The following is a 27,652-nucleotide window of genomic DNA, read 5'->3' as shown; positions in this document are numbered from 1 at the left end:
AACCTAAGCATTATCATGACATTTTAAATGATCATAAAATAAATATGATGTCATGACATGGCATATGACAAACAATATATGGCAAATAACATGTAAAGGTATAGAAAATACCTAATTCTAGCCTTAGTTGCCATTTTTGATAATTTTGATCATTTTGCCATAAATTCTATATTCCTAAGTGTAATAGACCTAAAATCATATCCTCAAGACTTTTAGATCATTATGTGCCAATTAGATTGACTCTAGAAAACTTCTCAAATGAGATTGGCACATCCTAATCACCTTAGGAATAATTTTCCATTTCATTTTCAAGGCTTGATTACACCTTGAAAATTCCTAAAGTGCCACCTTTTGCCATGATTAGGTTAACTACCTAGTCAAGTAAGGTTGGCACACCCTAACTCATCTAGCGTGATGGAATCACGCTCCTAGGAATCCAATACCTATTGGAGCTCATTGGGTTCACTAAATATTCACTAGGGATAACTTCTCTAGCAACCCTTCTAATGACCCTCCTAGGCTTTAAAGCCTTGGTCATTTGAGACTCATCAAGATCAACTCTAGGGGTGACTCCCCTTGTGACCTTGGTGATGGTCTTCATAGCCCTAGATTTTGTTCCATAATCGAATGGAACATCATGGTAAGTGGGCTTGACCACTTGGGACTTAGGTTTGTGACCCAAACCTTTCTTGTCCTTGGACATTGGTTTTTGACTCTTAAACCCTAGAGATGACTTCTCCAAGTTTTTAAGAGCCTTTTCCAAGGTATCAAGTCTTGACCTCAAGACTTGATTCTCCTTCTCTAATACCTCAATTTTTAATTTTTCATTTTTCTTTGAGGTATTGCTAGGCATGTGTCTAGTTGATTTGGGATTTCTACCTAGGTTCTCCCTAACCTTAGATGAGTTGATCCTAGGGTTGGCTTTCCTAGTGTTATCCTTATCTAGGCTCACATGATTGGCACCTAAGCATGTGTATCGATTTCTATGGTTATCATGCTTATTATTATTAGCAATTGCAATAAAACTACTAGCATGTGTCTTATTAGAATTGCAATAATGAGCCTTAAAGGTTATCTTAGGGTTTGCCTTAGCTCCCCCTATCGATGTGCTCGGTTTCTTGTCCTTGTGAGGTTGCCTCCCCCTCGGACATTGGCTCCTATAGTGTCCCCTTCGCTTGCATTGGAAGCACACCACGTGCTCCTTGCCTTTGCGTGTCGGGACTCCGGCTTCCTTGATCTTTGGCGCCAGTGGAGTCTTTCTAACCCTCTTTGGACACTTACTCTTGTAATGTCCATACTCCCTACACTCAAAGCACATTATGTGTAATTTATTTGAAATTGAAATGCTTGAGTTACCTAGGGTTGAGGATGGATGAAGACTTTCTTCTTCATCCCTTCCGAAGGTAGAAGCTTCTTCCTCTTGCTCCATTCTTGAAGAAGAACTCTCCTCCTCTTCTTCTTCTTTAGATGTTGAGTGGCCCTCAACTTCTAAATCCTCTCCTCCATGATGTGAGCTACTTAGCTCACTTGACTCCTCTTCATGGCTTGAAGTGGAGCTCCCCTCATGGAACTTGGCCAAGTTGTTCCACAATTCCTTGGCATTGTTGTAACCACCTATCTTACACAATATATCGTTAGGTAATGAGAATTCAAATATTTTCATTACCTCGTCGTTGATTGTGGATTGGTGGATTTGCTCCTTCGTCCACTTCTTCTTCTCAAGAGGTTTTCCTTCTTTATCCATCGGAGGAGTGAAACCTAATTGTACACAACTCCAATTTTCAATGTTAGTCATAAGGAAATACTTCATCCTTACCTTCCAATACGCGAAGTCGTCGCGATCGTAGAAGGGTGGAATTGTGATGTCTTCTCCGAGTAGATCCATTCTCTAGCTTGTGCTCCCTCGGGTGTTAATCCGGCGAAGAGCGACCTCGCTCTGATACCACTTGTTAGGATCGATGATCGCGGCTAGAGAGGGGGGTGTGAATAGCCGCCCCAAATTCTTTCATTTCTTCCTACGATTAGGGTTAGTGCAGCGGAAATAACTAAATAGAAACAAAAAGGAAAAAGACAAACCTCAAACTCGATGGATGTAACGAGGTTCGGAGATGAAACTCTTACTCCTCGGCATGTCCGTAAGGTGGACGAGCCCTATCAATCCGTCAGTGGATGAGTCCCCGGAGAACTGGCTAATAAATACTCCTTGTGGGTGGAGAAACCTCGCCACAATATCTTTGCAACAGCAATAAGGAGTACAACAGAAGAGAAAGCAAACAAGAACAATCGAAATGTAAAACCCTTTGCTTGCCTTCTCGTTGTCGACTGGAATCCTGATGAAGCAGCAACTTCTCGGATCCAAGCTCAGCTAGAAAACCAGCAGGGAAGCTCACGCGAAGCTTCAAGAACAAGGAGCTCAGCAAAGCTCAGAAGAAGAAGCAGTAGCGGCCCTCGATCTCTTCTTATAACCTCTGATATCCTGAGCCAACCTGCGAACCTGCAAGCAAAAAGAACAGAACACAGAAGCCCGAAATAACCTAGCCGTTGTCTCTCAACGGTTAGGGCCAGACCGATCAGGCTCCAACCTGATCAGTCCAGCAAGACCCTGATCGGTCCTGGGCTTCCTCTGATCGGTCCAGGGACCGATCAACGTTTCTCCTTCTTCTCTTCTATTTGCTTCCTGATCAGTCTTCAGACTGATCAGATAATCCACAGAAGCATTCTGTTTGATTACTGATCGGTCACCAGACCGATCATCCGTATCACTGGATCGGTCCCCAGATCGATCCAGAGCTTGGTTTTTGCCCAAACCAAGTCCCAAACCTTCCAAACCGACATCCGGTCAACCTTGACCTGTTGGTACATCATGCTTAGCATCCGGTCATTCCCTTGACCTGCTAAAACTCCCCACCAAGTGTCCGGTCAATCCCTTTGACCCACTTGGACTTTTCTCTTCGTGTCAAGTGTCCGGTCAATCCCTTTGACCCACTTGGACTTTTCTCTTCGTGTCAAGTATCCGGTCACTCCCTTGACCTACTTGACTTTCTTAACACCAGATGTCCGATCACCCTTGATCCATCTGGATTTTCCCATGCCCGGCTTCACTCACCAGGACTTTCACCTAGCTTCACTCACTAGGGTTTTCACCTGGCTTCACTCACCAGGATTTCCAATCTGCCCGGCTTCACTCACCAGGACTTCCCAATTGCCTGGCTTCACTCACCAGGACTTTCCCACTGCCTGGCATCACTCACCAGGACTTTCCCACTGCCTGGCTTCACTCACCAGGACTCATCCGTCTTCCTGGCTTCACTCACCAGGACTTTCCACATCCGGTCCAGAGAACGAGCTACCGAGCCCTCTCTAACCACAGTCCGGAGAACGAGCTACCGAGCCCTCTCCGACTTCCAATGTGCCAAGATTCCATACTTGGACGTCTCCGTGCCAAGTCTCCATACTTGGACTTTTCCCGTGCCAAGCTCCCTGCTTGGACTTTTCCCGTGCCAAGCTCCCTGCTTGGACTTTTCCGAGTCAAGTCAACTCACCTTGGGTCAACCAGGTCAACCTTGACCACGGGTTGCACCCACAATCTCCCAAGCTTGTATCCTTGTAAAACATCAAGGTACAAACATTGTCAAACATAACTTGTCAAACATAACTCGTCAAACATCAAAGCACAACTCGAGTCAAGTCAACTCGAGTCTGGTCAACCAGGTCAACCTTGACCTAAGGTTGCACCAACAAAGACATGGGCACTAATGAAATCCCTTAGCAACTAGATGTGGTCAACAGAGCCATCAAACTTTTGCTTTAGCCGAAACACCCACTTACAACCAATGACATTCTGAGAGATATCAGACGGGACAAGATCCCAAGTTCCATTATGAAGGAGAGCATTGAACTCCTTAGACATAGCCGCACACCAGCGGGGATCCTTGAGAGCCACAGTATGTGTTGTAGGTTTAGACAGAGTAGCGTTAGTGATAGCGGTGAGACCAAAGCGAGGATGAGGCTTGAAGACATTGTTTATGGAACGTGTCACCATAGGATGGGAGTTGGTGCTAGGAGCAGGCTGAACTGGAGGAGTAGGTGCGGGTGGAGCTATTGTTGCGGCTGGCATGGAAGGCAAAGGTTCAACAAGGAGAGGTTCAGTAGGTGGAGATTTAGCAGGGCTGGCTAGTGAAAAACTGGTGGTACGAGACACGGGTTAAAGGAGCAAATAGGTGAAGAATCAGCAACACGGGAATTCGCCAGAGGCATACTACGCAGTGCTTCAATAAAGAGTCCTGCACTAGAACCACCACTAGCAAAAGGAAACTCAGACTCAAAAAAATCACATGATGAGAGACAAAAAAATTTCCAGAAGAGGACTCATAGCACAAATAGGCACTCCGCGTAAGAGAGTAATTAAGGAAGACACAGGGTGAAGAACGGTGTGCAAGTTTATGAGAAGCATAGGGACGAAGCCAGTGATAGTAGAGACAACCAAAAATGCAAAGTTTGGAGAGATTTGACATGCAGGCAAAGAGACACTCAAAGGAAGATTTGTAGGAAAGATTGTGTTCAGGTAATCAATTAATAAGATAGGTGGAAATGGCAAAAGCAAAGGGCTAGAATTGAGTAGGTACATATGCCAGATTAAGAAGCGCAAGACCAGTTTCGACAATATGGCGATTACAATATTCAGATAAACCATTGTGTTTAGGAGTATGAAGAGGAGTGGTCAGGTGAGAGATTCCATGCAAATTAAGTAATTATTTGAGTGCAAGAAACTCTCCACCATTGTATATAAGGTGAGGATAGGATGATTAAACCGTTTCTCATTGAGAGACTTAAAACATCATAATACAGAAAGGACATCTGATTTGCATTTTAAGGGATACAACCAAATATATTTATTGTGATGATCAACAAATATAACATGAGAGAATCGGAGAAGTCCAAACATTAGAAAATATTAGATCAAGCGGAAATTACGAAGAGAGCGATGAGTCATGAAAAGGTAATTTATGACTCTTATTACATTGACAAGAATTAAAAAAAGAAGGACGAACTAAAGAAGCATAGCAAGACAATGATTTAGACACAACTAATTGATGTAAGACTCGAGTAGACAGGTGACCCAGATGACTATGCCAAATAGGAAGAAAAACGACAGAAGAAGAAAACACTAGTGGTGAAGAAGAAATGGATGCGGACCAAGAATAAACACCACCTTTAAGTATGCCTTGATGGAGAATAGTCCCCGTGCGAGGATCCTTCACTGGAAAATCAGAGGAAGAGAAAATAATAATAACATCATTAGTTTTACAGAGTTGGGAGACGGACAAAAGGTTCTTATTAATTGATGGAACACAAAGGGTTTTGGGAAAATTTAAAGAAGAAGGGGTAGAGGATGGTAAGAGACAACCTGTGTGAGTAATTGGAAGTCCAACTCCATCTCCAACAACAACACCATCAGAACCAACATATGGAGCACGTAGAGAGAGATTTGAGAGGTCAGAACTCATATGATGGGAGGTGCCAGAGTCAATGATCCAATCAGACGAAGAGGGTGATGCCATAGTGTATGCAGTGGGTGATGAAGTAGGCGGTCTATAGACAACACGAGATGAGCCAATGGGAGGCATAGGGGTAGGAGTGGGATGATACGAAAAATTAGAGCAGCACCAAGCAGAATGACCTTGACGACTGCACAACTGACAATGTCCAAGATAGGGACGTGAGACATGCTGACCAACGCCCTGCGTTGGAGAGTGTGGCTATTGCCACGGTCAAGAGGACCACGAACCAATGGGATGAGCACTGTTAGGTGGATGAGTCACAATAGGTGGATAAGGTTGTCTGCGTGAAGAGGCAACAGATTGAGAAACAGGGTGAGTAGTTGCCAGAAGAGTGATTTGCGTATCTTTACAAGCAGCAAGATGAGCTTCATGATTGAGGAGCTTCGCATGGATTTCCTCATATGAGATTGCAGTGTCTCAGGGTTGAATGGCACGTGCGAGTTCCTTATAGTCATCATCAAGACCATCAAGAATTTTGATGGTGAGATCTTCAATGTCAAGAGGAGCATTCATGAGCGCCAGTTCATCAGACTTAGATTTGATAAACTGCATTAATTCAATGATAGATTGAGAGCCTTTAACTAGATTACGAATTTGTGTTTTGAGTTGTATAATACGACCACAAGAGGGCATACCATAAGTGAGAGCAAGAGTGTTCCAGGCATCACAAGATGTACGAGCAGCATCAATGAATGAAATTAAGGTTGGAGAAATAGATCCAATAATAACATTCAGTATATGGGTTGATCTTGACGGATCCAAGCTTGATATGCAAGATTAGGAGACTGAGTACCGTCGACAGTATGTAGTTAGTCTGAACAGGGGTGAGAACCTTCAATAAAGCCAAGTAGATCATGACCAGTGAGGAGGGTCGTGCACTGTGGACACCATGAAAGATAGTTGGATGAAGTCTGCTTCAAGGGCGCATGAGTAGCAACATTGAAGGAGATAGGGGTGGTCGCAGGTGTAGCTATAGGAGCAATTGCTTTTGAGAGAGGGTAGGCAGTGTCAACGGAGATGACGATAGTGATGACAACTACTGATAGGCGTGGATAGAGTTAGGGTTTGTGGCGTAGGCCTGAGGCTCTTATACCATGAAGGGAGGTATTAAAAGATTATGTTTTCACTAATTAAGAATAATGATACAAGATGTATTTATATACATCATAAATATATAAAGATAAGGAAACATATACAAAAGATATCCTAATATTTAAGCAACATATATTCCAAGATATCCTAATAATTGCAAGATTTCCATATAGTCCAAGATATCCATATATTCCAAGATATCCATAATATAAACTATATTAATTACATTAGTTTAGTAATTAATCAATTCCTGTCTATAGGATTTAAACGAGGAACCATTTTTTGTTGCAGGTTGACTATAGTAAATTATTTACTGTGAACTACTTCAATGATTGCCCTTGCCATTTTTTGTGCTACTTGAAGCAGATAAAGTAAAGAAGTATCAGGCAAGCTATGGAAACTATATTGTGCAGTGCAATAGTCTAGGGAGAAATTAGCAAATAAAATTAATAACAGAACCACATTATTGTATAATTAACATAAGAATTTCTCCAAAAGTAAATATTCCCATTAATTATTCCACTTTGCCAAACAAAAAAAGTTTCCTAACAAAAAATGTTTTACTTACCTTAAATTTAACCAAAGTAACTTTTAATATCATTAGGCACCTTTTTCTATGTTTTCCACGTTCCTTTTGTTAAGAGAAAATCGTGTATTAAATACCACGGAGTTATTGACTTATATAGAGAAGGATATACAACATAATTACAATAATACCCCTAGTTATTATATTTATAATATTTTAACACTCCCCCTCAAGCTGGAGAATATAGATCATATGCACCCAGCTTGTCACATATGTAGTCAATTCGAGAACCTTTTAGTGATTTAGTGAATATATCTGCTAGTTGATCATGTGTGTTGACAAAATTAGTATATATTTATCCTGATATGACTTTTTCTCTAACAAAGTGATAGTCAAATTCAATATGCTTTGTCCTCTCATGAAAAACTGGGTTCGAGGCAATATGCATAGCAGCTTGGTTGTCACATATAAGTGACATTTGTGTAACCTCCCCAAACCTGAGTTCTTGAAGCAATCGTTTTAGCCATATAAGCTCTTGACTAGTAATGGCCATTGCCCGATACTCTGCCTCTGCACTGGATCTTGCCACAACATTCTGCTTTTTACTTTTCCAAGAAACAAGGTTACCTCCAACAAATATACAAAACCCAAAAGTGGACCTTCTATTAGTGGGAGATCCTGCCCAATCTACATCAGAGTACCTATGACTCAAGTATGTCCTTTGTCAGCATACAAAAGACCCTTTCCTGGTGCGCCTCTGATATATCGGATAATGCGAGCCATAACATTCCAATGTTCTTTGCATGGAGAGTTGAGAAATTGACTTACTACACTTACCGCAAATGAGATATCCGGACGAGTAACAGTAAGGTAGCTTAGTTTCTCTCCTAAACTCCTGTACCGCTCAGGATCTAGAAGAAGCTCCCCCTGATTTGGCAGGTGCTTGACATGAGGATCCATAGGGCTATCGATTGTCTTTGAGTTTAACATTTCTGTTTCTTCTAAAATATCTATTGCATACTTTCTTTGGGATATGACGATCCCCTATTTAAACTATGCTACTTCTATCCCTAAGAAATATTTGAGTTTGCCGAGGTCCTTTATTTGGAAATGTTTAAAAAGATGTTGTTTCACTTGTGAAATCCCAAGATGATCACTACCTGTGATGACAATATCATCAACATAAACCACTACGTAGATGCAACCTGTTGATGAGTGGCGATAAAAGATAGAATGGTCAGCCTCGCTCCGAGTCATGCCAAACTGTTGAATTACAGTACTAAATCTACCGAACCATGCTCTGGGTGATTGCTTGAGGCTATATAAAGATTTTCGCAGGCGACATACAAGACCAAAAGACTCCCCCTGAGCAACAAAACACGGAGGTTTCTCCATGTAGACTTCCTCGAACAGATCACCATATAAGCATGTATTTTTGATGTCTAACTGATAAAGAGGCCAATGGCGAATCACCGCAATTGACAGAAATAGGTGTATAAAAGATAACTTGGCAACAGGAGAAAAAGTATCCCCATAATCCAATCCGAAGATCTGAGTATAGCCTTTAGCGATGAGACGCACCTTAAGTCTGTCAACCAACCCGTCTGGACCAACCTTCACCGTATACACTCATCGACAACCAACAACTGACTTCCCAGGTGGTAGAGGAACGAGGTCCCAAGTCCCACTACTATGTAAAGCACAAATTTCATCGAGCATAGCTTGTTTCTATCCTGGATGGGAAAAGGCATCACTTGCAGTCTTAGGAAGAGAAACAGACGACAAGGAAGAAAGACAAGAATAATAGGAAGGAGAAAGATGATGATAACTCAAAGAAACATAGTGAGGAGAAGGATTACGAGTGGAACGCATACCCTTTCGAAATGCAATAGGAATATCAGAGTCAGGAGCTGGGACCGGAGGAAACAACGAAGGACTTGGCTCCAAAGATGTGTCCACGGTAGTCTCAGGGTCGGTCGGCGTCAAAGCAGGGCGAGGACGACGCTGATAAACCTGCAAAGGGGGAGACGAGGCTGGGGATGATAGAGGTGCCTCCAGAGGATAAAAGATAGTCACTAGTATAGTTGGAGAGGGAGAAACTTCAAACTGGGAAGTGGGAGGCCCAAAAAATGAAACCGAATCAAAGAATGTGACATCAGTAGAGTTGAAGTACTGACGAAGAGTAGGGGAATAATTCTTGTACCCTTTCTGAGACCTTGGGTACCCAAGGAAAACACACTTATGAGTCCGAGGAGAGAGTTTATCAATGCTAGGATTAAGATCATGAGCAAAACATATAGAACCAAAGACCCGAGGTGGTAAAGGATGAAGCGGATTATGTGGGTAAAGGATATGATGAGGTATTTTACCCTAGAGAGTGGAAGAATACATACGATTGATGAGATAACACACAGCAAGTACGACATTACCCCAAAACTGATGAGGAACATGAGAATGGAGAAGAAGAGTCCGAGTGGTCTCAAGGAAATGACGATTCTTGCGTTCTGCAACCCCATTCTGTTGAGGGATATGAGGGCAAGACGTGCGATTCAATACGCCATGAGATGCCAAGAAGGAACGAAACTGAGTAGAAAGATACTCACGAGCATTATCACTTTGCAAAGTTCGAAGAGAAATACCAAACTGAGTTTTGATTTCATGAAAAAAAGATTGAAAAATAGAAAACAATTATGAACGTTTCTTCATCAGATATAACCATGTACAATGGGAAAAATCATCTATAAAAGTAACAAAATATTGTGATCCCAATGTAGAAGAAACATGACTCGGACCCCAAACATCAGAATGTACCAAAGCAAAGGGGGATGCAGCCCAACTGACAGTGCGAGGAGAAAAAGAACTACGAACATGCTTATCCAACTGACACGAATCACAAGATAAAGACTCTAAGTGAGAAAGACTAGGATGTAATTGTTTCAACTTATCAAGACCTGGATGTCCCAACTGAGCATGAATAAGAAGTGGAGATGCCGCCGCCGAGCCAACAAGAGAGGGTTGTTGAAGCAGATAAAGTCCATGAGACTCACATCCGAAGCCAATCATCCTCCCCGTACTCCGGTCCTGTAAGGAAATAGACGTTTTAGTAAAAGAAATAACAGAATCAAGAGATTGAGTAAGTTGACTTATTCACAATAGATTAAAGGGAGCTCCGGGAATATAAAAAACATTATGTATAGAAAGAGACGGAGAAAGATGAACAATATCAATACCCTTGGACTCTGTTCGGGAACCATTGGGCATGGTGACAATTGGTAAATAACTAGAAGTAGTGAGAGAAGAAAATAGAGATTTATTACAAGTAATATGATCAGTGGCCCCAGAATCAAGAACCCAAGGACCTGAAGAGTGAGATATGCCAGCAAAGGAATTACTAGCGTGTGCAACAACAGCACTGGAATTAGAAGCCTGACCATCCAATTGCTCGGAGGAGAGTGGTGCGGTGATGTGGTTGGTAAAGATTGAAATATCCGGCTTTGGAGTGCTGGAGGTAGCCATTGATCAGTTCGATGAAAGAGGGCAGCAGCCCGACTCTTCGACGATGTCGCAACACATTGGAGACAGGCACGGAGAGAATTAAGGGTTTATTGCGGCACTGGAAAATTTAGGGGTTGCTGCGACGGCGCTGGAAAATTTAGGGTTTGCTGTGACGACGCTGGAAAATTTAGGATTGTCATGTCCCGGAGGAGTCCCTGTCCGAAGAAATTTCGGCAACATCTTCCCTGTACGGCGGACAATCTGAAACTTTCTACATATCCATATACCTCAGCCACATGCGGCTGGAATTATAAAAATAAATAAATACAACACACAGACATTCCACGCAGTTTAATAAGCAATGATAAGAAGACTCAAAATCCACCCTACTCAACTACACTAGTAAAGCACAAATCCGACAAACTCACCTCTTCTGCCGTCCAGGCAGGTATGTAGCAAGACACATCCAAAAACCAAAAATCATCGACACATAAAATTCATACCAGATCCATAGTATCAAAAATCCATAGTATCAAAAACAGAATAAGTCTGAACATAGACTAATAAAGAAGAAAACCAAAAGATTACTAAGCCCTCGTGGTCAGGAGGGGACTAGCGACTGGAACTCTCTCCTGACAGCATCAACCTGAAAAATAACAACAATGGAGGCGGGGTGAGTCCAACACTCAGCAGGTACAACTGATATACAAAGTAGGGAAATAACACCTAGCACTAATCATGCGTACAGTCTCCTGATATAAGAAAGATAAAAATGCATCTGAAGTAAATAGGAGAGAAACTGTACTAACCAGGACCTGGGTATAAGGACAAACAGTCCGAGTGATATACAAATCCTGTATGCATGTCAAACATAGGTATCCAAACAATATGCAGCATATAAATGCAGCAAACACAAACACAAGCAATAAATGCAACATGCATATGATGCCAATGATGTGTCCTGGTCACCCCTGACGACAGTCGATCATCTCACACAATAGTGAGCCGAGTGGGTAGGGCTGTGACAACCGTGCACTCTGTCATCACTACTCCTGATGAGTGACCGAGTGGACGGAATGCTGTCGGAGTACACCTATCCTCCTACCCCAAATCATAAATGGGGAAGCGCAATGCTCTCAACTCCGGGTACACGATGACGGGGAGGAATCCCTGCCGGCTAACACATTGCATCACGCTACCCATGAGCGGACCAACGGAGCCAAACAAAGTCCCTGTTGCAACACACACTGCCTGAATCGACCACTAACCCATGAGTGGTGGTGTGTGCAGATCCATGTAACTGGCGATGTGCTCAACAATAATGGAGCGGACTATCACACAGCATGCAATCATGCAAATGGTGCATGGCACTAACCACAAAATATCCTGAGCTAAACCATGTATATATATAGAAAGTGCACCATAAGTCAATGAATCAAAACAACGGTACACAGATCAGATAAGGTATATAATCTAGGTCCTGAACATGGTGAAGCATGGTATACCACTACCCCTACAAGCATGTATAAACAGGTAAAGTATACATGAGATGCAAACCAAGCAATCAATCAAGCATGTAACAAGTTTTGGGTAGTGATTAACCGAAACAGAATGAGGAACATAATTAATGTAATTTGTTAAATTCACTACTATGTATATCAAACGACATAAAGTCAAAAGTACCCGCCTCCAATATAAGGATCGTGTCCGAATAGATCCCCCGTCGAGACACCGTCTCGAATCAAAGTCCTGTAATAAATCATACAGTTTAGCTAAGTTCTATTATAACTAAATAGCTAAACTGAAATCCTATTTCTAAAATAATAACTAATTGATTAGCTAATCCCTCTTGTTAACATCATAAGTCGGATCTAACTTGAACTTAAGTTAGATCCCACATTTTAACCTCAATTACCTCAATCTGAGTCAATTATCCCATACCATACAACATTAATTTGTATTAAGCTAAATCAGAGTACAATTTCCAACCCTTACCTAGTACAATGTCGTCCCTGTGGACACACTGCTAGGAGATACAGATGCGGGACAATGCTAATCGGAAGATTTTGTTGCCACAAATCTGTTGTCGACACTGAATTGGTGCCTCTCGTTCCCTTTTCCGGCAACTGGTGGACGAAAAAGGTCGTCCCGGTGATGAGTCTAGGGCACGGGAGGTGAGACTAAGTGCTTGGCAGAACCTGGAGATCAGATGCTGGTGATGCTAAGGCACGGGCGACAGCAGCGCTAAGTTGGATCTGGTAGCCGGCGGGGCTCGCGGTGAGAAGGAAGAGTAGGGCACGATTCCTAATCAGAAGAGGGGGCGTTCTGCCGGGTGCTCTGCCGTGCAGAGGAGGCCGAAGAAGAAAGGGAATCGCGGTCGGCGCTGCTCCGTTCAACGGCAGCAAGATGCGTCTAGGGCAGAGTAGGGAAATCGGCAGAAAGCGGCTCGGCCGACGATGGCTCACGAGATCGCTCCGCGAGGGGCGGCTGTCGGCAAAGGAATTTGGTCGGCGTCGCTGGCAGCCTAGCTTCGGACGGCGAGTCACAATGGCAGTAGCGTCGGCGTGCGTGAGGAGCAAGGTGGTCGGCCCTCGTGTCAGCGCGCAGAGGAGAGGAGAAAAAGATGTCGGGCAGAAGAAATGAAGAGGAGAAAGAAAATAAAAGAAGGGAGAAGAACCGTCAAATGGTTAGGGCATGGGTCGGCGTCAAGAATAGCTTGGCACAGCGGAAAAAAGAAAAAGACGGAGAAAAGAAATAAGAAAGGAAAAGCAAAATGAGTAGCCTAAACCGGCCTTTTTCTGGATCCCGTTTTTATCCCCGTTAACTCGTCCGTACGAGCTCCGAAAAATTCCCGAAAAATATCAAAAAATTCCGGAAAATTCCCTTATTAATATTCGCCTATTTTCGGTATTTTACAAGGGTTGGCTGCGGCGTCGCAAGGATATTCCACGCAGAAGGAAGAGCAACGACAGCCTGTGCTCGCGATTGGGAAGGAGATGCCTCTGCTGGCGCTTGTGCTTGCGAGCGATGCGAGAGGGAGATGCAGGTGACGCGCGAGGGAGAGGCAGCGGCTTGTGCTCATGGCCGACGTGAGAGGGAGAAGAGAGATCGGGAGAGATTTGCCCCCGTCCAAGCATGACTAATGGTGGCAGGAATTGGTGGTGACAGCGGAAAAATTAGGGTTTGACTCTGATACTATGTTAAGAGAAAATCGTGTATTAGATACCATAGAGTTATTGACTTATATAGAGAAGGATATACAACATAATTATAATAATACCCCTAGTTATTATATTTACAATATTCTAACACCTTTAATCACTCCTTTAATATCATTTGTATTTCACTAGAAACCTTATTTTCAACAAATCTAAAGATATAACAAAAATAAGAATATTAAAGCAAGAAAACTAAGTTAATAAAAAAATATCAAAACATATTAAATTTAAAATGTCATATGAATTATTCATAACCACATTTATTTTTGTCCATCCATCAATATTTATTAGAATCTGAGACCCTTGATTAGGTCCTCTTCGTCGAACTACTGATGAACTACCATATTTCTATCTTACATCATCGATTGTGTTATTATCTGAAAATTTTCTTCCCTCGTCATCCTATGATAAATAAATACATACAATATAAATAATTATTTAATAAATATAATATCAAGATAAAATTAACACACCTATATTTCATTTTGTATGTTATCAACTCTAGGTGTTGTATCATGTTGACTACATGCATGATCATTAAAGTAAATATTATTATTATAAACTAATCAATGGTTTGATCAAATTGTATTCCATTAATGAATTAAATATATATACTTATCCTACATCGTAAGAGATTGCCATCTCTGTCGTCATCTCCCCCTTGATCTTCTTTTGTTGGAACCAATATCCTTTCCTCTACTTGACATCCTAAATCAATGTTAAAATATTTAATCAATATATGTATTAAAAAAATAATGTATACTATAGAGATATTGCCACATGTTACATTAAAAAAGAAATATAATGCTGTAGAGAACCTTATACCTATTTAAATAGGCATTAAAAAAGAAATATAATGCTGTAGAGAACCTTATACCTATTTAAATAGGTATAAGCTTACATAAAAAAGAAATGCCATGCTATAGAGAATTTCCACATATTACCTTTCAACTTGGTACAATCTGAACTAAATTTAAATAACTAAATATATACTCCAGAAAACTACATTTATTTGGAACCAACAAAAACATTATCCAAAAGCTACAATATTTCTCTTAGTACACTTTGCTCCAAACGAAATAAAAGAAAAAGTACAATAAACTACATAAAATTCACTATCACTATTATAAATTCCTTCCATTTTCACTAAAGACCAAGGAATTTATGAAGGTGCATGATGTACACGCGATGATCACAAATCAAAATAAAATATGAACCTTATTTGCTTTGTTCTGTCAGATTAGGACGCACAAATTCAGGGTTTAGGGAAGTGTCAAGTACTTACAAGGATACGATAGCCACGATAGAGGCCAAGATGGTTGAGGCTAGGAGGTTGCGACAGTAGTAAGGCGGCAACAACCGTGAGATTAGGTCGGTGTCCTGTGTGATTAGATCATGCAAATGATTGCAATCACACGATTAGGACACCACTGATGCCACACATTGCAGAGTAGAGAAGAATTGGAGAAGGAGATGAGGATTACCTGAGCTTTTTTGGTGGAAAGAACGACGAAGATCGCGTGCAAAGGAGGCAGAGTCGGGCGTGCCTTAGCCGTGGTCGTCTGTGATTTAGGAGAAGCACAAAAAATAATAATAGAATGGGGGTTTAGGGTTTAATAAATGAAAATAAAATATTTTTATAATTACTTAATAAATTTCTTTTATAATTATAGAAATTATAACGGATTATTTTTTCTGTTTAAAATATTTGAAACAGATTTAAAAATAGATAAAATTTCGTATCTAATTTAGTTGTTATTCCATATTTATTTTTATTTAGAAAATTTTATTTATAAATTCTATTTATAATTTATTTTAAATTCTATTTTAATTTTTTTGTATATTATTTTTTTAAGTTAAACGGATTAGTAATTCTGTAGCAAATCCTTTTACAATTTACTAAAATTTAAAATAGATTTTATTTCACTTTCAAAAAACTGTTCTGAAGCCCTGTTTTCTAGTAGTGATTCTAACTAGATGCCTAGTGTCTGCCATCCCCATGCACTACTCAACTGCTGAAGTAACCACCTGTAATTTATCTCTTCCGTGTTGACCTAAGGATGAACTGGCAATGGTGCTGGTAGGGTTGTAAATGAACCAAGCGTTCATGAACAAGAATGATGTTCGACTTGGTAAGAGCTTGTTTATGTTCATTCAATATACACAAGATTAATTAAATAAACAAGCTTGAAATGCTAGTTAAATTAAACAAACAAGCTTGATCATATATGTATTCAGCTCGTTAATGCTCATGAACAATGTTCACAAATCATATTCATTAATAAACTTTTTCCAATATACTAAATAAATAATAAAATAAATAAATAAGTTTAAATTATCAAGCTCAATAATCAATCAAATAACTAAAAGTTTCAAATAATCAAACAAACTTTGAATTGAGAGTTCAATAATATCTAAACGAACCGAGCTCAAGCTAAGCTTGAATTAAGAGCTCAATGACATTTAAATGAACCAAGCTCAAGCCAAACTTTAAACAAGATCAAGCTGATAAAAAAAAGTCAAGTCAAACATGAACAATCATTTCAAAAGTTTGGTTTTTTTAAGCTCGGCTCGGCTCGGCTTGGCTTGATTACCTTATCAAATAAATTTGAACACCCTAAAATTTAGCTCGGCAACCCTAAGTGTTGTGATAGCTTGGCGAGTTGGCGTCCTTATCCTTAAGCTCTTTTTATGAAAAAAAAAGAGAAAAAGAAAAAGGAAACCACGGTGGTAGTGATTGGCTAAAGCCAAGAGCAGCAATATGCCAGAGTAAGTTAGAGCTCGCATTCATGCACAAACTCTTGACGACCGTAGAGAGGTTGAGGAAGAGCTACAGCTCACCAAATTGGTCACAGCTTACAACACCGACCTTGCTGTGAGTTCACGTTCATGAAATTTTGGATCGAATGGACAAGGAAAGATCAATTTATCTGATTCTAAATGGACAAAAAATGAGTAAAAAGAAGTGTATTGATGAATTTAAAGATATAGAAAAGAAATTTATCTAACTCACACTTTACGCTTCAGAGAAAGAGGGAAGAATTAAAGAGCTTAATGTAGATTGGTCAGTAAATGGTGGAGGATGCTCACAAGTCAAGACCACTATTTTTTCGGAGGAAAGTTTTTGGGAGCTGCTTGATCGTTATTGGTCAGGTACATGGAAATGTAGAGACATCTGTGCAAACGACATTTCTTTTGATGGTTCAGGATCTTCAAGCATCTCTTTCTAGCATAAGGATGAATTGCTGGATTTTTGTTCTCCATCATTGGGCCTCTCGTTTATCGGCCAAATTTATAGAAAAGATCTTGCTTCTGCTCTGCCTATTCAGCAATTGCTTAAGCAAAAACTTCAAAAAGTTTTCCTATTGCTGTAACAGAGTAGTTCCTGATAGCTACTCGTTTAAAGTTTGTGGAAGTCTAATGTGGTGGGATTATATATGTATGTGTTCTTTCTTTGGCTGTTGCAACTGGAAAGGAACTGGACACTGGATTGATTGAAAGAGACACTTGATAAGTCCATGTTCAAAATGTTTTGCATTGTTTCCAAAATGCTTGGATTCATAGCACCTGGTCGATCCGCTGCTCCATCATTTTCCAGTCTACTACCTTAAATTGCATCAAACTTCTCAATGTTGCCAATAGCAGCACCCAAACTCACTAATCATATCGAGTTAGAAGAAATTGTGTCCAGCCATAACTCAATCATAATTGATTTTAGTACACTCCAAATCAACCTCGACGCATTTAATAATCGATCAAACAATCATATATCACCAACGAATTTGGTGTCAATAACTTGGCCAAATGCGTGGTAGACCATTTTTCCACGGACAGTGACTATTTATATACTCCGACTATCCACGAGACTCAATCGTGATAGAATGTTATTGTGTGTAGTCAAGATTCATTATAAAATTGCTATATGTTGGTTGTGTATTTGTTCATGAAGGTTTTTGAATAAACTATATGTACTCCCATTTTATTAGTTATACCGAGTTAAGCAAGTTAGTTGGTGTTATATTATTGGTTATATTTTTGGATTTGTAGATGATTATATTGGTACTCTTACTTTTGCATTAAGTATTTTACCTGAGACTACTTCTTTTGATCTCCTTACAAATAGTATCATGCATTATCTTCTTATACCCATTGAGTTATTGTACTCACTGTCCTTTGCTTTTCTTTTCACTTTTAGGTTAGTAGATAGAGGATATGTTGTGTCACTCAGAGGTCCTAGCTGTAGGTCCCACTAGTTTGATTTTTTTTAAAGTTGCTTGGTTTATTTTTTGCTGCCGGTATTTACAGTTTTTTCTGTATCAATTTTAAGTCTTGTTAGAAGAATATGACTTTTATCTTGGGTAGTTGTAGTATGATCGCATGTACATGCATGCATACATGTATTGTCATTTGTAACGTGGTGATATTATATTGTATTAGCGTTAGTGTTGGCTTGAATTGGTTGATATTGATTATTTTCTATATTTTCACTAGTGGTACCATCCATTTTGGCAGACAAGTATACCCTCGGGGCATGACAATTTTATTAGTATCATAGTATGGTTCAATTTTGAATGTTGGGTAATGTGTTTTTGAGATTTCTATCTTATTTTGATTTATGATTTTTCGAGTTTGGGACACAAGACAAGTCGAAGGACATCTCTCAGCTATAGGAGAGTAAGGTATACCTCTAGTGATTATCTTGCTTTTTGTGTTGACTGCCTTGTTTATGTTACGGGTAATCAAATTGTATGTTTTAGAAACTAAGGTATGGTTAGTTAGACGCTCTCCAATTTAGTTGGATTGTGTAACTATTTCTATATCTATCTATTAAGTACTCACTATTTAGTTTAGCATGATGACACTTAGTGAATCAACCTTATTTGCAATCGTGGTCGGTGTCAACCATGGATGTGACCAGTTGACACTAGCTAGGCACCCGAACATCATGGAAAGAATGTAGATTCTTTTGTGACACCAACTGATGCCGAGTTGGAAAGTAGGGTTCCAACCCGTCAACAACCTATTGGAGATTAAGGAGCATAGTCTCAGGAAATATCAACAACCATACCATTCTTGCCACTACAATTTGGCTAATGAACAAGGAATGTATACTCATATTATCATAGTCAATTAAGGATCGATATATCCTATACCATGGAAATTTTAATCATAGACCGCTCGTACCGGATTAGATAACCTAGAAGGTACATTTTGATATATGACCCACAGTGATGTGGAGAAGATAGAACTAGATGCTTATTACTTGTGAGATCATGACATTACTTAGTGAAAATTGCAGAAGATGACCTTTGAGACGCAGAGTCAATATTTCTCAACTTTCAGGAGTTCTTGAACCCTAAATGAGGTGATTATAGCATAATTGGCATAAGACGGAGTTTAGTCAACTCGTTGAAAAGTTGCCCCCCCCCTAGTACCTCAATACTGGGACCACATGGTTCTATTTCCCCCAAGGATTTGAACCTACATTTGAATCAGAATGTTCAGGCCTTTGGTCAGTATCTATCAAAGAGGCAGTAGACCTAATATTTATCAGTAAGATTAGAAGAGTCCCAACATCGCGATCATGTGGATTAGGTGTAATAATACCATTAAAGGAAGTATTTACTTCTAGCGAAGAAGTTAAGAGTTGCCCCTTAGACATTAGTTGTTGTACCCTCACTATTGAGCTACAAATTTTGGAAAAATAATGAAATTTAACATCATTCTAGGCATGGACTAGTCATTTGTATTACTACAACTCAATTGTTGAGAAAGGGTAATGCCCATGCAACCATTGGGCGAACCATCTTTGAAATTGATCAAGACTAACGACGAAGGAATACCTTGTTTTAGGACGATCGATTAGACAAGGAATTGTTATATAATGGATGTCAGAGGTATCCGCTACCGTCAATAAGACTTAACAAGGATAGTATATCACTTTGCTCGAACGTTCGCATAGTTCGAGAATACTTAGATATATTTCTAGACGAACTCCTTAGTTTGCCACCTATAAGGTGAGTGAAGTTCGTGATTGAGGTACTTTCGATGATGTCTCCAATGCCTAAGACTAGGGTTTTGCATAATTGATGCTCCAATGGAGGTGTCAAGAGTGGATTATCTTGCATAAGAGAGGATTATAAATGGAGTTGAGCAAACTTTGATATGTCATAGTTGTAGATAGTATGTACACTAGTGAGGTTTGCACTGATTGTTGCTCAAATATTGATGCCAATAGGTTAATAACATTTTTCTAATGAATCAATATCACCTTTGGTAGGAGGGTAATATAGCTCTACATCTTAATTGTATCCAATGATGAGAGCTGGTCATTGGGAAGCTTGATTTGTAAGCATATGTCAGGTTTGTCTCACAAACTGCAACAAACTTACCTATAAAGTATAATATCTTTAGTTGGTATAACATAGGCATGAAATGCTGATCTATGGTGGATATCAATCGTAGTGAAGAAATACTTGATGCGAAGTGCAGATTAAGGTGAATAATCAACATTTGGACAATTTCATTTCTGATTTCCAAAATTGATTGATTATAAAGGTGTGCTAAGATTGTTCTTTGAAATTGATCATGTGTTGGTATTGATATTCAAGATGGAATCAATAATGATAACGATTGTAGCGGCGATTAGTGTTTCTGTTATGATTATGATGATGATTATAATGATCTAAATGGACTATGGTGCTATGCAAATTTTTAATAGATATATGACATGATTGATGAAGTGATCTAGTGATGATTTAGGTTGCTTAAATAGGAAATAATTATCTGATGATTATAATGATCTAAATGGACTATGGTGCTATGACAATTTTTAATAGATATATGACATGATTGATGAAGTGATATAGTGATGATTTAGGTTGCTTAAATAGGAAATAATTATCTAGTTAATGACTTTGTTCGTGATAATTAAATATTATTAATTGGGAGATGCTGAACAATGTGTTGATCAAGGTGAATTGTTAATATCGACTACTATAGATTGGTGGGGGCCGCTTGTGTTAGTGCCAACTCATTTGTTGATGTGACCTACAACATACATTGTATAATAGTATTGAGATCGATTTGGATATTGATGTTGAGAATGAATTAGGATTGGTGGATATTATGAAAATGGATTTTTTTTTTTTTTTGTGATATGTTACTTTCTGATAGTCTATTAGTGGATATATGATTTTATGATTTAGTTATTGAAAATTTATCGTTGATAGTAACATGGGAGTGACACATGGGTGATATTTATATGTTTGAAGAATTGCAATTGGTAAATCTTATAAGTTGGTGAATATGATAATATGGACTATATAAGAGAATTTGTAAATGTTGTTAATCAGATTGCCATAGATAAGGCTGAGACCAATGGAATTCTAGATGTGATGAATAGTTTTCTTTGGTTCAATTAAAACAATGGTTGTAGTTGCTTGCAGAAAATTCAGTTTCCTGTAATGATGGTTGAATCAAGTAGTTGTTCTTCCTTTTTGAGCAAGAGAGTTGGAACATGGGAGTTTCAAAATTTAATTTATGGAATGATGACTGAGTTTAGAGTTGGTTGTTTTGTTCCAAGGAGATTAATTTAAGTGGGAAAAGTTAAATAGCTAGGAAGATTGTGTGTTCCCAAGACATATATGATTAAAGAAGACCTACGCCAAGAACACATCGATCAAGATTCACTAGTCATTTGAGAGACACTCGTGTGTATCAAGACCTAAAGTGCTCTTACTATTAGAATATTAGGATGAAGGATATTGCGGACTTTGCAATTCGATATTTGGTGTGTCAACAAGCGAAGGCATAACATCAGAATAATGTAGGGGAGGTGTTGTGGACCCACAACACACAAGGAGTGTCAGAGATCAGTAGACTTACTTTAAGAATTTTTTATACATGAGTAGAAAGGGAAACATAGTACAAGAGATTTTGGAGGGTGCATGATTTAATTTGGGTGATCGTTGATCGATTATCCAAGTTCGTCTAGTTCTTACTGACACGTTGGACTAACTCTTTGGATCACTTGGCAGAGTTTCCAATGAGTCATGTGTACAAAACTTCATTTGGTGTAATCTTTCAGACAAGCGGATGGAGCACACCATCCACAAACTGGAGGATCTATTACGAACATGCGCAAAGGATTTTGGAGGCAACTAAAAGATCATTTATGCCTAGTGAATTTTACCCACAGCGGTTAACTAGACAACAAGGTGGGAATAACGGATGCATGATGGGTGCATAACCCATAGAATAATGATTATCTACTTTAGAAATTGATCATGTAGTGTATAAGAGATCCCAGATCGTTACAAACTTTTCGAGATACTAGAATGCACTAGTGTATCGAGGTGTATTACTTAGTAGTTATCATTTTATAAGGATACCTTAATATTAAAATTTGAGTAGTAAATTTTGAGAGCAAATTTTTATTAGTGAGGGAGAATATAATACGCTAAAAAAGTATATATAAGGATTAAAATAATTAAAATTTGATGTAAATATTATTGGTGCAAAATTAAGAGAGAAATAGATTTATATGAATTTATAGAATTTATAGAATTTACTGGATTTTTTTAGATTTTTTAGGAGTCTTTTTATATTTTATATGGATAAATGGGATAAAAGAGAAGTTGTTTTAGTTATCCTAATTAAATAAGAAAATGTTTAATTTCCTACCATATTTGTTTATTTATTTCCCAAAACATTTATTTAATTCGTAAATATAAAAGCTATGCTACGTTTATCAAACCCTAATTACATTTCCACCACTACGTTTTGAAAGTGACACACGCAGACGAGCTGCTTGCTGCTGCTACATGCCAACAGTCGCCCGATCGAAACCCCACCGTCGACGTCGTGTTTCCCCGCTACAACCTCCCACTGCTAACCGACTGCCCCTCTCCTCATCTCCTCTTTCACCCACGCACACTATGACCATGATCCGCCACGAGAAGAACCGACGTCGTCCAACCACAGGCCCTGCTCCTCAGTCAATGCGACGCTACCACCATGTCATTAAGAACTCCTGCTTTCCTCATGTCCACACGCCGCAGCCACAGCCGCAGCCGCAGCCGCATCGTATTGAAATATATGTATATGATTTTATAATAAAATTTAGCATCAATTATTTTAAAATGATGACATTGTCATCTCTAGCCATTTCTATGATCCAGAACACTACACTAGGGGATGATTATATTTAAGTCAAAGCAAAACAACAAGTAATCTGTACTCATTTCGTTATGAGTGGATTACAGGTCGTTCACTCTCATCTATGATGCATCCTTCTCGAGTGGATTGTAGGTCACTCATCCTTATACATTTACATTTATACATGATATATTCGTATTAGGTGAATTGTAAGTTGTTTATCTTTATTTATACAATATGTCCTTAATGAATATGTTACATATGTGATTCACCAACTAATAAACTATATTAATTGTTTAATAAAATAAGACTCAAATGTGGGTAATGTTGAAAAATGAGAAATTCAGGAGAACTAATGAAATTAATTAAGAAGAGAATACAAGATGAATAATATAGAAATATAATTTGTAAATTATGTTGCTCTCTTTAATAATATTTTTCATGCACATCTTTTATCTCCATGTTGCACTTTTTGCTTACTTTCCTTATTCTTTGACATCCAGGTTAATACTGAGATATGTATATAACATTAGTGGAGTACTTCAGAGGTATACATGTAGTTTAGTTAATTTTTTTTTATATTTTACTCTGACATTGTAATAATAGTTCATGTGAGGAGAACGAAGCTAGTATTGTGACCAGCCTAGTTTGCACATGACGTGACATAAAATCTTAAGATATAAAAAGATAAAGTAGTCCTAAAAAAAAGAAAAAAATTAACGAAAATAGAAAAAATTTTTTGGAGCCTCCAAAAACGTCTTAGTATTTTTTTTAAGGCATGAGATTAGATTATTAGGAATTTCACCTATCAATCAATTGTATACCTTTAAAGGAGTTTCGATTTGAGTGGTTCAAGGCCAAATGATTACATCCGAACCAAAAAAAAAACCTTTATGATCTATTAGAGTTCGAATCCTACTGCATGCGTTGCGTTCTATCCCATGTATGAGTGTGACACCCCTCTCATGTCCTCTCATTGGCCATCCTTCCCTTGTCCCAGTAGGTGAGCAAAGCATCGCTCAACTATGTAACACTAACTCTATTCACTAAAATAGTTACTATAAATTATAAAATCCTATAGACTATCAATAAAAGGGGAAAAAACCGCTCTCTCATGTAACAACACCAACACTATTCACTAAAATAATTACTATAAATTCTAAAGCCCTAGAGGGTACTATGACTATCAATAAAAGGAAAAAAAACATTTATTTTAATTATTAAGAAAGTTAAATTTCCTTCATCATATCATACCAAGTGTCTAATAGCTTGATGTAAATCTATACCATAAATTAGTTTTTGAAAAAATCAAGAAAAATGGTTCTCATACAAGTAATAATAACCAAATCAAACCTCTTTCCAAACTAGAATTCATGTAGCCAATAAATGATTCGTCCACACAAAAAAGTTAATATATAACGTTATGAAGAGTGAGCAAAAAAAGTAAAATCAGGCTCAACATGATAATTTCCCATTATAAAAAAAAACAAAATTTTATTATTTATATTCTGCAACAAATAAAGCCAAATTTTTATCAATTTTAAAATGATGACATCGTCATCTCTAGCCATTTCTATGCATATTAATAGTCTTCCAAAAGATCAATCATGCATGCAGGGTAGCATGTATTTGAGTATATATCGTTCAGAATTTGAACAGAGTATGATCCACAGAACACTACACTAGGGGATGATTATATTTAAGTCAAAGCAAAACAACAAGTAATCTGTAGTCATCATCCAAAGAATTAATATTGACAATTTGTTTGCAAATCTGCTGACGATATTGCAATGTAATCTGTACTTATATACAAAATGATACGATGAAGCAATGGACAATTAATCTTGTGGGCAAATTAATTGTCCATTAATCTCGGCCCAGATTAATCCACCCAAAGGTCACACCCCTCCTTAAAGCCTCTTCCTTCTGTATAAATAGAACCCTCCAGATTGGAATCAAATCACTCAACTTAATCTTCTCTTCCTCAAGTATTCACTCACTCATCTTGTGCATTCAAGAGTCCAAGAAGCCTACGAGAAGGTTCGCTGGTCTCGGAAGTCGGAGTGCTACGATTCCGAGACGATTGTCGTCGTTGTATCTTGGAAATGAATTGCAACAATCCGTTAAGCACCGTAGCGGAGCAATATCGTTTACGGAGATAGTGTCGAACACTAGCCTCGACGATCAGTTTGCATACTCCGGAATTTACCGGAAACAACAGACAATGCTTGCTAAGGTGCTTCACATCGAACACCCTTTTGCCGAAAAAGAAGTGAACAAGGTGCAAGAACTCACGAACGGTCTTTGGTAATTTGCAGTCGCATGTCAGCATCTTGACTAGGAAGGCGAAGTCATAGGCGCCTTGGAAGGTAACCCAGGAGACGGGAGAAAAATGGCCAAAGGAAAGCAAGCCGGAGGTGGCCAAGTGCTGGGCGAATCTGCAAGAGTCGATGCCCCATATTTGATTCTTTTGGAAGTCGATGCCATTAGCCTTGAGCAGCTCGACGGAGGAAGGGGCGTAACGGTCGCGGCTGATGTCGAAGTCGCGGAAATTAAATTCCCACACGTAACGCACACAAGTGCCGTCGCTGTAGATGGCACATGGCAGGTTGCCGGCGGCGTCGGAGAGGGTGAGACCGACCTGGACGATGCGGAGGGCCTCGACGTTGGCGCGGATCAATTCGTAGCGCTGGGGGAGGGTGAGGGTGCAGTAGGGATTTTTGGAAGCGACGACGACGCCAGGATACTCGGTGTCCAATGCGACGAAGGGGTGGAACGGGACGGCGGAGCGGATAAGGGCGAACTCCTCGTCGAGGTTATGAGCCCACACGGAGCGAACCTCGACTCTGCTGGTGCTGGCGGCGGAAGAGGAAATTAGCATATCGTTAACGTTGTTGACAACTGCGACAGCCATGATGATGAGTCTGTTTGGTGATTTTAGAAATGCGAAAGTAGTGGAAGCTGGAGATCCAGGAGATGTTAGATTTCGATCGATCCAGTTGGAGTGGAAATTGAAGGGAAGGATCGGAGGAGTTTAAATAGAGCCACAGGAAATCAAAGCGAGAAAATCGCAAACTCACTAAACAGAGTTAGTTGCTGCGAAGCGGCGAATTATTAGGATAAATCCAACAGCAATTAGCGAGCTCAACTAGGTGTTTAGTATTAATTAATTAATTAATTAAAGTTCTTGCCATCCAATCATTCATTTTCTTTCTTTAATTAAATTTCAAGTGTGATTTCGTTATTATTTGCCTTTTGTGAAATTTCTACTCATTTGTTTTGGTGTAAAAAATTTTAAAAATAAATATTTTAACTCTCAACAGTTTTTTTATTTTTTATAAATGATACACTTTTTCCATTATATTTTCACTTACATATAATTAAAATTTAAAATCAAAAATTACTAATATAGAATCTCATTAATAATTAAAAAATAAATTACATTACATCAAAGATCTAAATAAATCAATTATTGATTTTTAAACTTTAAGTGAAAAAAAATTATTTTAATTAAAAAAGGAAGAAAAGAGAGGAAGCCACTTATTTTGGTCTAAATAAATTAATTAAGAGTCAAGAATCGGGAATTAATTCTAAACTCATGTGTTTAATTGAGTTTTGGTCATTCCAAATTATTTAGAAATGATATCAAAATTTTTAATCCCAAACGCATTAACCAAACATCCTATATTACTATCATTTCATTCTCTCATTCCTAAATCTACCAACCAAACGCCACCTAATTAATTTTAAAAATGGATTGAAAAATTATTTATGAATCTGTTTTATTTGACCAAATGAAATTAATTTTAAATACAAATTTCATCTCTAATTTTATTTTAAATCTATCATTAGTCTATCTAAAATTACATAACAAATATAAATTTTAATTTGTTTATAAAGTCATTTATAATTCTGTTTAAAGATTTTATTTCAAATCTGTTTATTTATAGACACGTATATAATCTTATTTTTATATTTATCACTAAATTTATATAATTTTATATGTCTAATCTACATAATCCTTTAAACAATCACACATTTCAAACAAATTGAAAATATGTAAAACAATTAATTTCTAATGCAAAGAGTATCTCTCATACAATTAATATTGAAATAAATAAGTATTCACATCATCTAAATATATTTAACCATTAATCAAAAATAAATTAATTAATCTTTATTTCTCTTATCACAACGCTCTTGGGGATCAGATCCTCCTAGATATAAATGATTTATATATCCCGCCTCTTGGATCATTTTACGAATCATCTCCTTTTGATTTTCTTCTCTTTTGCTACCTTCTTCAATAAGTTATTCTTGAGACAATTCTACTTTCATCCTCTTGCTAGTAGTACGCATGTTTTCAATTTCTTGAGATAATTCTTTGTTCTTCTCATTGGAGCATATTTTATTGGAACTTCGATTGTATGATCTTCTGCGGTGTTGATTGTGTGTAAATCCATACACCCTCCCCTTACATGGGTTGCTCAACACATCACACCATGATTTAAGATTAAATGAAGACTGAGTAGACTGATTATCAACATTTTGTCTCTCTTTATATTATTCATGTTCATATTACAATACTTTAATTAGTATTA

The 27,652-nt window shown here is 38.4% G+C and overlaps 1 pseudogene; it reads right to left on the bottom strand.

Annotated features, from left to right (window-relative positions):
* Positions 1 to 7,534: 7,534 nt before the first annotated feature.
* On the bottom strand, positions 7,535 to 25,965 carry LOC122034041 (annotated as a pseudogene).
* Between the last annotated feature and the right edge of the window lie 1,687 nt (positions 25,966 to 27,652).

The sequence above is a fragment of the Zingiber officinale genome, chromosome 11B, assembly GCF_018446385.1.
Source record: "Zingiber officinale cultivar Zhangliang chromosome 11B, Zo_v1.1, whole genome shotgun sequence".
In the NCBI taxonomy this organism is placed as follows: domain Eukaryota; kingdom Viridiplantae; phylum Streptophyta; class Magnoliopsida; order Zingiberales; family Zingiberaceae; genus Zingiber; species Zingiber officinale.
The sequence above is the reverse complement of the archived record's forward strand: the minus strand, read 5'-3'. Positions and strand labels throughout refer to the sequence as shown.